The sequence below is a fragment of the Triticum urartu genome, chromosome 1 (genome assembly GCF_003073215.2).
Source record: "Triticum urartu cultivar G1812 chromosome 1, Tu2.1, whole genome shotgun sequence".
Lineage (NCBI taxonomy): Eukaryota > Viridiplantae > Streptophyta > Magnoliopsida > Poales > Poaceae > Triticum > Triticum urartu.
In genome coordinates this window covers 82386728-82397966 of record NC_053022.1, presented here as the reverse complement: position 1 = coordinate 82397966, position 11239 = coordinate 82386728, and positions in this window count along the sequence as shown.

Genomic DNA, 11239 nt, shown 5'->3' with positions numbered 1-11239 from the left:
CTATGGAGTTCCACTTCGTTGTCGTTCCGCTGCCGCGTAGTTATCGCGATTGAGGCCCCTTCATGTTCATTATATAATGTACATATTGTTCAGCCGCATCGTGTGTGCCGCTTAGCCTCGCTACTTGATGTAATATCAACGTATGTTTCCGCTAGTATCAATAAAGTAGTTGTTTTCTATACCAAGTTGTTGTGTGTTGCCAGAAGACTTGATCTCTGGGCTAGCAATGCAAGGTAAACCGGTTGCTCTGAGCCGGGGTGCCACAACGCTTGGTATCAGAGCCACGCTGACAGTAGGACACGCTAGACCATCGACGCGCTAAGATGAACGGTAGTTAGCTTAGTCTGAGTGCCAGTGGTAATAGAAATTGGTTGTTGCATTGCATGCATTTTATTTGTTGTTATTACTAATCGTCTGATGATTGTGAATGTAGATGGCTCCAGTTCCGTTCCTGTACCAGTCCGAGCTAGCACTATACACCTCGCTGCACCCGCTTCAGAACGTGTGGCGCTGTTTCTACCCAGAGGGTGCTGATCTAGTGTATTAGGTGTATCGGGAGAATCTGGCTGGTTCGCTGTACGAGTACTACGCAGAGGTCACTCTACACCATAGTTCTCCTTCCAACGCTTACACCCATTCCTTTAAGGGTGGTTTCGCTTCCATGCCGTCCCAGGCTATCCAGTTTGCTGCACTCGAGGCTCTTGTAGACTAGCGCTACAATGAGGTTTGCATGCAGGCCCACCCAGGTTTCAATTTCTACTCGTCTCTGCACGAGAACGGGTGTATTCGCTTCCCTTTTATTGATTCGGCGTGCGATCGTCCTGCTAGCCACCTTTCTCGTTATATCACTACCAGTTATCTCTTGATCTATGAGTTAGCCCGAGAGCTGACCCGAGCCCGGATAGCCCTTGCCGCTGCTCGGAATAGGAACCCTCCACCCACTGTCGGTTTCACTCTGTTCGTTCCTCCAGCCTCTGTTACTCCGGTTACTTCATTGACCACTCAGGGTACCACCAACCCTTTGGCAGTGACCCCTCGCAGTGCCCCTGCTGTGTGGGCTTCCCTTGTCGCTACCCCTGCAGCCCCTATGCTTAGATCTTGCCCCGCACCTACCCCTGAGGGAGAGTCCTCGAGGCAGCACCGCCGTGTCACTTTTAACCCGGAGGTATCCACCATCAGCTCGGGATCTGAGTCCGTCTCAGGGGAGGAGCCTGCAGCGCCAGCTGAGCACTAGATTGTTAGAGTACCGCAGTCGTCATGAGGTTCATGTACGGATGTAGTCATATGTGTCATGATGCTTAGTTTCATGTACGAGGGTAGTAGAACCCGTCATGATGTTTATCTTTCATGTATGAGTCTATGTATAATTATGTTGGAACCTTTTTATTCGCCTTGATTTCTCTGTTTTTGCTGTTTTCTTTCAGCTTGTCACTGGCTTTTCCTCTCATTGTTGGATATTTATCATCTCAGTTGCTTTACATTGGGAAAATAAATAATAGGATGACGCGGGGAGGCAGCAGCAGCCACGCTTGTGAGGATGTTCGTCGCTCAGCAAGATAGGCAAGACATTCCCCCGAGCCGTACCAGCCACCACCGCCACATCCGCCATCCACCGAGCAAATCATGCATATGTTTGAAGAAAGAAGGAACAATGGTCTAATTGAGTTGTTCAAAAGTGTGCAAGCTATGGTTGGACAGAATGTAAATCAGATGGTCATCACTCCAAACTGTCAGATTTTCAAAGGACCAAGCCTCCCAGTTTTAGTCAACTTATTGATCCTTTGGAAGCCGATGATTGGTTAAGGACTATTGAGAAAAAGCTTGAGATTGCCCGTACTGGAAGCTGACAAGGTTCCGTTGTCTATGCATTATCTTGAAGGAGCTGCCGCTATATGGTGGGCCAATGCTAAGGCCATGTGGCCTGCGGACAAAGAAATTACTTGGACTAAATTCAAGGATCATTTCCGCAAGTACCATATTCCAGCCGGAATTATGAAGGTCAAGCAGCGCGAATTCCTCGCTCTCACACAAGGAAGCCTATCGGTAAGTGAGTACATGCACAAGTTCAACCATTTGGCCCATTATTCTCTTTATGATGTGGCCACCGAAGAAAGGAAGATCGGCAGATTTCTTGGAGAACTGAACCAACACCTCATATGCACTCTCAGTATGTTTGATTTCCCGGACTTCCAAACTCTGGTAAACAAAGCCCTCATCGCAGAAAGGGAACACAAGATCGTGCATGACAATAGGCCCGCTAATAATGACGACAAGCACAAATTCGAGCCTAAGAAGGATGGACAACCAGTGCAGAAGGCTTGTACTTGGTAGCAGACTCAGGTTGAGTATAAACCCAATTGGCGGCAGAATGTTAACAAGACCACTACACAATTCAAGAATGTTGTGACCAGCCCGGTGCGCGAAGAATGTCAGCACAATAATTCCTGCTTTAATTATGGACAAACCGGACATTATGCCAGATAGTGCCCCAAGAACGGCAAGCCAACCACTCCATTCAGGCCACAAGTCAATCACCTAGAGCCCTATTCTGCCCTGAGGACCACCCAAGGGCAAGTTCACCACCTCTCTGCGGATGAAGCCCAAGAGGACCTGAAGGTCTTCATTTGTATGTTTCATGTTAATAGCATACATGCAATAATTTTATTTGACTCTGGGGCTTCCCACTCTTTTATTTCACAGAGTTTTGTTTCCCAAAACAAATTTCCTTACTCAATTTTGGGAAAAAAGTATGTTGGTACAATCCCTGGGATCCGTGCTCAGAAGCAATCTTGTCTGCCATAATTTGGAAATTGCAATCAAAGGAGTCAGATTTCCCACATCCTTGATAGTAATCGAGTCTGCCAAATTGGATATTATTCTGGGAATGAATTGGTTAACCCAATATCAAGTATGCATCAATTGTGCAACCAGAGAAGTCACCATGACAAGTCAGGAAGGTCGAACCACAAAATTCTATGCCCGGAGGAGCATACTCAAGAAAGTAATGGTTTTCACGGCTATGGCTGAAGAATTGGAATTAATTCCTGTAGTCAGTGAATTTCCAGATGTATTTCCTGAGGAATTACCAGGAATGCCACCAGACGGGGAGCTTGAGTTTGCAATTGATCTGGTGCTTGGAACCACACCGTTATACAAGAAGTATTATCGGATGCCTTCGTCAGAATTAGTGGAATTAAATAAACAGCTTGATGAGATGCTTTAGAAAGGATACATCCGTCTGAGCACTTCACCATGGGGATCACCCACAATATTTGTGGACAAGAATGACGGCAGTCTTCGGATGTGTGTAGATTACCGTCAGCTGAATGATGTCACTATCAAAAACAAATATCCACTGCCAAGGATTGATGATTTGTTTGATCAACTCAGTGGGGCAAAAGTATTCTCCGAGATTGATTTGAGGACCGGACATCACCAACTCAATATCAAGAAGGAAGATATTCCCAAGACCACATTCACTACTTGATACGGTCTTTATGAATATACAGTTATGTCTTTCGGTCTCACCAATGCCCCTGCCTTTTTAATGCATATGATGAATAAGGTATTTATGGATTTCTTGGATAAGTTTGTGGTGGTCTTCATCGATGACATCCTCATCTACTCTAAGGGTGAAGAAGAACATAAGGAACACCTGAGATCAGTTCTGCAAAGGCTCCGTGACCATCAGTTGTATGCAAAGTTCAGCAAATCTGAGTTCTGGCTCAAGCAAGTTGGATTTTTGGGGCATGTAATTTCAGCAGAAGGGATAGCCGTGGATCCAAGTAAGGTGAAGGACGTGCTTGATTGGATGGCACCCACGACAGTCCCCCAGATCCGGAGTTTCCTTGGATTAGCCAGATACTATCATCGATTTATTGAAGGGTTCTCTAAGATTGCCAAGCCCATGATAGACCTCCTCAAGAAAGATATGAAGTTTGAATGGACTAAGTATTATGAGAAAAGCTTTAATGAGCTAAAGACCAGGTTGACAACAGCACCAGTATTGACTCTTCTAGACATCTACCGCAGCTTCGATGTATACTGTGACGCATCCAGAAGAGGTATTGGATGTGTACTCATGCAAGATGGCAAGGTTGTGGCCTACGCATCTCGACAGCTACGACCGCACAAAGGGAACTATCCCATGCATGATTTGGAGTTGGCAGCAGTTGTGCATGCTTTGAAAATTTGGAGACACTACCTCATTGGAAAAAGGTGCCAAATATTCACCGACCACAAGAGTCTCAAATATATATTCACTCAACCGGACTTAAACCTTTGACAACGAAGATGGCTCGAGTTGGTCAAGGATTATGACCTTGGGATAAATTATCATCCGGGTAAAGCCAACATGGTTGCCGATGCCCTCAGCCGCAAGCATGCCAGTCTGAATGCCATAATGGAGTCCTTACCTCCCAAACTCCAAGAACAAATCATTCAGCTCAATTTGGTTATTGTCGATACCAGTCTGGCTAATATGTTGGAAGTTACCCTTACCCTCGAGGAGGAAATCTGCAAGGCTTAGCCAGATGACCCAGCTCTACAACAACATGCCCAGCGTATGCTAGAGGGCAAGACCCAGGATTTCTGAAAGGATCAACAAGGTACGCTAAGGTTTCGAAGAAGGATTTGCATACCTGAGCAAGCAGACCTGAGAAAGAAGATCTTGGCAGAAGCACACGAATCATTGTATTCAATTCACCCAGGAGGTACCAAAATGTACGAAGACCTTTGCCAGATATTTTGGTTGGATGGAATGAAGAAAGATATCGCATATTTTGTCGCTTGCTGTGATATATGCAACAAAGTGAAGGCGGAACACCAAAAACCCGTCGGACTCCTTCAACCACTACCCGTCTCACAATGGAAATGGGATGATGTTTGCATGGATTTCATCACAGGCCTACCAAGGACTCACCGAGGCAATGATGCATTTTGGGTCATAGTGGACACACTAACAAAGGTAGCTCACTTCATTCCCATCCGGACCACCTATCGAGCCGACCAACTCGCACAGTTATATGTGTCCAGAATCGTCAGTTCGCATGGAGTGCCAAGAACAATTACTTCAGACTGAGGCTCTCTCTTTACCTCGGCATTCTGGTCATGTCTCCGTCAAGCCTTGGGGACTGCCCTAAAATATAGCACCGCCTATCATCCTCAGACAGACGGACAGACTGAGCGAGTAAATCAAATACTCGAAGATATGCTATGAGCATGTGCTTTGACCCAAGGACCCAAGTGGGAAGACTGTCTGCCGTAAGCCGAGTTCTCCTACAACAACAGTTTCTAGACCGGCTTGAAGATGGCACCTTATGAGGCTCTATATGGCCTTAAGTGCCGCACTCCGGTAAACTGGTCTCAAACCTGAGATAGCCGCATTTTTGGAATTGATTTGATGATGGAGGCTGAAAAGCAAGTCAAGGTAATCCAAGATAGACTGCAGCTGGCCAAGTCCTGACAGCAGAGCTATTATGATGCAAAGCATCGTCAGATCAGCTTTGAACTCGGAGAACACGTGTATCTCCGAGTCACACCCATGAAAGGAGTCAAGAGATTTTAGGCCCGAGGAAAACTGGCACCTAGATATATTGGTGCATTCCCAGTCATGTACATAGTTGGAACAGTTGCTTATTAGTTGGAATTGCTGCCAGAACTGCCAGAGGTGCACAATGTGTTCCACGTCTCACAGTTAAGAAGGTGTATCTCGCCACCGGACAAAAGGACTGATATGTCAGAGATACAACTTGCCAAAGATTTAACATATGAGGAGAGACCGATCCGAATATTGGATGAGACAGAAAGAGTCACCCACACTAAAGTGATAAAGTTTTATAAGGTTCAATGGGAGAATCACACTGAGGAAGAAGCAACCTGGGAAACAGAGGAATTTTTAAGGACGGCCTAACCAGAATTGTTTTCCCGAGCAACCGAATCTCGAGGATGAGATTCATCCTAAGTGGGGGAGGTTTTGTGACTGTCTGGTTTTTGCCTTCTCTCCTTTTCTGGACTTCAATTGCTTCTGCTTTGAATTTGGGGTTTTTGAATCAATTCAAATGGACTTAAACACTTGGGCATGTCCTTGATTTTCACCCAAGTGACCCATCTATCTCTCATTCAACATTCTTTCTTTGAAAAATCCCAAAATAACCCTAGGAATATTTTTCATAAAAGAAAAATATTCAAATTCTTCTCACAAATTCAATTCAGAGACTTGTGCTCCAAGGCAACCCTCATTTTTCTTGCTTCCAAAAATCTAAGAAAATTCTCAAATATTCTTTGGACCTTGGGCCACCTTCCTGAGCAAAAATATTGCATGACTTTTTGGAATGTTTTTCCTATAGAAAATCATATCTGTTCTGGCCTCAAAATATAGTTTCTACAGCAAGTGTATTTTTCCATGCTCTAATGAAGCTGGGTTTTCTTGAGCTTGTTTACCCTCCTAAGAAAACCTTAACCCCAGAGGATCAGCCATAATCACCTTATAGAAGCCCTCCAAACTTGGCGACCAAGTTTCTGACCAGAAACTTGCCAACAAGCTCAAGTCTCATTTGATCAGCCTGGCAGTGTGCCATCACCCTTCCTAGACCTAACACTGCACGAAAAACACCCTAGACATAGTTTGGCATCGAGTGGGCATCGTCTTGACCATGCCAACGTGGTGACCGCGTGAAGACACGGCTCTGGCAACGCGCCCGACGCGCTATGCGTTGCGCCCGAGTGCTTGTTCATCGCGTGATCGATCCAGAGCTCACCGACGACTGCCGCACCGCACCACCACCTCCGTCTCTTCACCTTTGGCCTCTTCCTAGAGCTCGCCGACGCCGGAGACACCGCAGCGGGCATGGGCACGACGCGGCCAAAAGCCACAGTGCGCCCCGTGCCTTTGTCTTCTTCTCCCACGGCCTCCTGTGATCGTCCGCACGCAGCACAGCCCCCGCGTGATCACTGAGCCTCTCCACCCCTCACTGACACCGCTTGTCGTCGCTTGCCGGGTTCCAGAGAGCTCCAGCGGAGCCACATACCCCTCTTCCCCTCCGGCTATAAATTCGAGCCCCTCCAGCCTCTCAGAGCACTCCAAACCCACCACCCAACGTCCACAAGTCTGTAGCATAGCCGCAGCCCGGCCGGGCAGGCCTCTGGCCGCCATCTCCGACCCGAGCTCACCGGCAATCCCCACAACCCCTCCTCCTCACTCTGGTGCCCCTCGAGCTCGAGCCACTCCTCAGGCAACTCCTTGGTGGTCCATTGGTGCCGTCCGGACCCGTTGGAGCCCCTGGAACCGCCCCTCTCCATCGTCTTCCTCTTCCTCGGTGAGACACGACCATAGCCGCCGCTTGCGAGCTTGGTTCCGAGCTGCTCCGGCCGTCTCTAACTATAAAAAAAGACACATCCGTGACATTTTGGGCCGAACAAAAAAAAATTCTGTCATACATATGAGACTTCTATGACGATAATTGTGACAAAACCCGGTATCATCATAGATGTGGTGGGCTCCTACTTCTATGACAAAAATCATGACAGAAAATGGGCTTTTCGTCCTGGGAGGGCCGGAGACGCAGCTGCATGACATTCTTTGGGCCGTCCATGACGGAAAAAACCATGGTAGAAGCGAGGGGGAGGAAAATTTTAGGGAGTTCCCGGTTACGGTGGGAGGTCGGGGCCGAGCGATGCGTGTTTCTCTCGTACATGTACGCGCGTGTGTGCGAGGCGTTGGCTCTAACTGAACCCGAGCGAGGCGTTGGGCTCTAACTGAACCCGAGCGATTGCACTGCAGGCTACGCGTTACTGAACCCGAGCGATCGATCGATGGCTGTTAACTGAACCCGATCGAGCGATTCCTTCGCTACTCCTACTAACTAAAGCCGATCGATGGGATGAACAGTGAGCGTTGCGGGGGGGGTTGGATGAACAGTGAGCGGTGGCGTTGCCTCTGGATGGATAGGACCCCATGGTGTGGTGGAGGGCTGGATGAACAGTAGACGGTGGAGGGGTGCCCGTGGTGGGGTGGATGAACAGGACCCCGTGGTGTGGAGGGTTGGATGAACAGTAGACGGTGGAGGGGTGGTTGAACAAGACCCCGTGGTGTGGAGGGCTGGATGAACAGTAGATGGTGGAGGGGTGCCCGTGGAGGGGTGGTTGAATAGGACCCCGTGGTGTGGAGGGCTGAATGAATAGTAGACGGTGGAGGGGTGGTTGAACAGTAGCCGATGGAGTAGCGCGCGGTGGAGGCTGGATGAACAGGAGCCCGTGGAGGCTGGATGAACAGGAGCCCGTGGAGGCTGGAGGAGGTCGACGGTGGAGATGAACAGTACACTGTGGAGTCCCGTTTTGCGGTACGCCACACCCCTCCCGATGAATAGGACCCCCGTTTCGACCGTAGCGCTCCAACACAAGTCTGTTTCCTCCGTTTTGCGGTATGCCACACCCCTCCCGATCAATAGGACCCCCGTTTCGACCGTAGGAGGTCCATTTCCTCTGTTTTGTGGTACGTCAGACCCCTCCCGATGAACAGGATCCCGTTTTGAACGTGGCTGGTCGAACACAAGGCCGTTTCCTTTGTTCTGCGGTACGCCAGGCCTCATTTCCATCGCCTGTTCCGTCCAAGCCCTCCCGATGAACACGACGCATTCCATTGCCTCCCCATGAACACGACGCAATCCGTTGCCTCCCCATGAACACGACGACGATGCTGTTTCTCCGTTCCAACCCAGCCATGTACACGAGCCCTGGCCGTACGTATGCGCGAGTAGGCGTTCGAGACCCCGCCCGTATGTACACATACGTGGCCGTATTTTCTTTCTTACACCCTGGCCGCTGTACGTACGTGTAAATGCTACGTGTGCGCCTCTACTACGACACGTGCGCTCCTCTACTACGACACGTGCGCGCCTCTACATCGACCAGTATGTACGTACACATTCGCGACCAGAATGACAATGCTACGTACGCTTCGACCAGGTGGGTCCCGACTATCAGGCACTTCCTTGCCTGCGAAGATGTAGCTGGTGGGTCCCAGCAGTCAGGGGGTGAATCGTTTTTTTTGCCCGGACGCACTTCCTTGCATGCGAAGATGTAGCTGGTGGGTCCCAGCAGTCAGGGGGAAACGTTTTTTCGTGAAATACAGTGGCCCGTCCAGTGGGTCCCAGCTGTCAAGTGGGGGAATCATTATTTTCCGCGTAATAAGGAGGCACTTCCTTGCTGCGGCCATGGACCCAGCTGTCAGCCTTTCCACGTACAGTCCATGTCTGATGGAAGTCGTTCCTTGACCATGTTGACCACGCTGCATCGAGAGCACCAGGGCGGTGGACGACGGCAAAGCCTAGGAAGGGGACGACACGAAGGCAGGGAAGACTCGGCAGTTGTTTCCCACGCGGAGGGGAGTACGGCTGTATGAGGGTTTACTGGTTCGTCTGCCATCACCGAAGAATAACAGCAGGTGTGGGTGAGTAGAGGGATGGCTAGGCCAGCGATGGGAGTACGGTCGGGCGGTGAGGCCTGCGCGACAGCACAGCCGGCCGTGAGGAGGAGGGAGCAGGCAGTCCCGCCGGCGCTTGTTTGAGCAGCTGGAGCAAGAAGAGCAGAGATTGAAGAAGCACGACGGCCGTTGGATGGACATCCAACAGTCAGTGCTTGTGCGTCAACCTTTTTTAGAAAAGCCTCAAATCTGTGGAAAACAGCATACAGCCCATCTGCCATTATTTCTAATAATTTATAGCCCATTTGCTAATTCTTAAGGTTTTTTTAGCCCATATTCTTTTTGTTAGCATTACAGCCCATATTGTGGCAACGGTTAAAAAATTATACGAAATTTTGCATATTTCGGTGCGGTCCGAACTGTTTTTAATCCTGAAATTTTGACTCACATTCAAACTGATTTTAAAAATAAATGTGTATCAATATAAAATCCAACAAATTCTCCATGCATAAAAATTAATGTAATCTAAATCTTGAAATGAAAAAAAGATATTTGAAACTAATTGCCAGTTTGATATGTTTTAAAAATGTACAACCCATTGCTCATTACTGATGGGCCATTTTCTTGGCCAGCCGAATGAAAGCTCTCCTCGTCTTAAAAGATTTGCAGCCCAACAGGCCTGACAAAGCGACTTACTTGGCAAATCACAAAAAAGACTAGGTTGTGGCCGTGGACCCAGATGTCAGCCTCTCCATGTACAGTACTCTTCCGATGGAAGTCGTTCCTTGACCACGTTGACCACGCCGCACGGAGAGCACCACGGCGGTGGACGACGACGAGGCCTAGGAAGGGGACGATGTGGCAGTGGAAGCCCGCGCGGAGAGGACTACGAGGGTTCACTGGTTCGGCTGCGGTGTGAGGCTGTCGTTGCCGCAGAGCCTGGCCAGCGGTGGGAATAGTAGGGGCGGTGAGGCCTTTGCGGCAGCACAGCCGGCCACGGGAGGCAGGAGCATGCGGCATGACCGGCACTGCTTTGGGCGGCTGGAGCAAGAAGACCAGAGGTTGAAGAAGCACTACGGCCGTTGGATGGACATCGTACGGTCACTGGAGCTAGAATTGTTCATATTGACTAAGTTGACAAAGCCCTTCGTCCCCGTCAACTTAGTAGGCCCACAAGTCAGTCTCCCAGCAAGGTGGGTCCCAGCTAGCCGGGGGAATATTCGTTTTTTGTGCGTAATAAGGAGGCACTTCTGGTCGGTCCGAGCTGACAGCGGGGGGAACGTTTTTTTCATGAAATACGGTGGCCCGTCTGGTGGGTCCCAGCAGTCTGGGGGAAACGATTTTTTTCTCAAAATACTGGTGGCCCGTCCTGTGGGTCCCCGCTGTCAGGTGGAGGAATAATTATTTTCCGCATAATAAGGAGACACTTCCTTGCGGCTGCCGTGGACCCAGCTGTCAGCCTCTCCACATACAGTACTCTTCCGATGGAAGTCAGTCGTTGACCACGTTGACCACGCCGCGCCGAGAGCACCAGGGCGGTGGATGACGGCGAGGACTAGGAAGGGGACGACTTGAAGCCGGGGAAGACGCAGCAGTGGATGCCCACGCGAAGAGGAGTACGAGGGTTCACTGGTTCGGCTGCGGTATGAGGCTGCTGTCGTCGCAGAATAACAGGGGGTGTGGGTGAGTAGAGGGATGGCCTGGCCAGCGGTGGGAGTAGTAGGGGGCGGTGAGGCCTCCGCGGCATCACAGCCGGCCACGGGAGGCAGGAGCACGCGGCACGACCGACGCTGGTTTTGGCGGCTGGAGCAAGAAGAC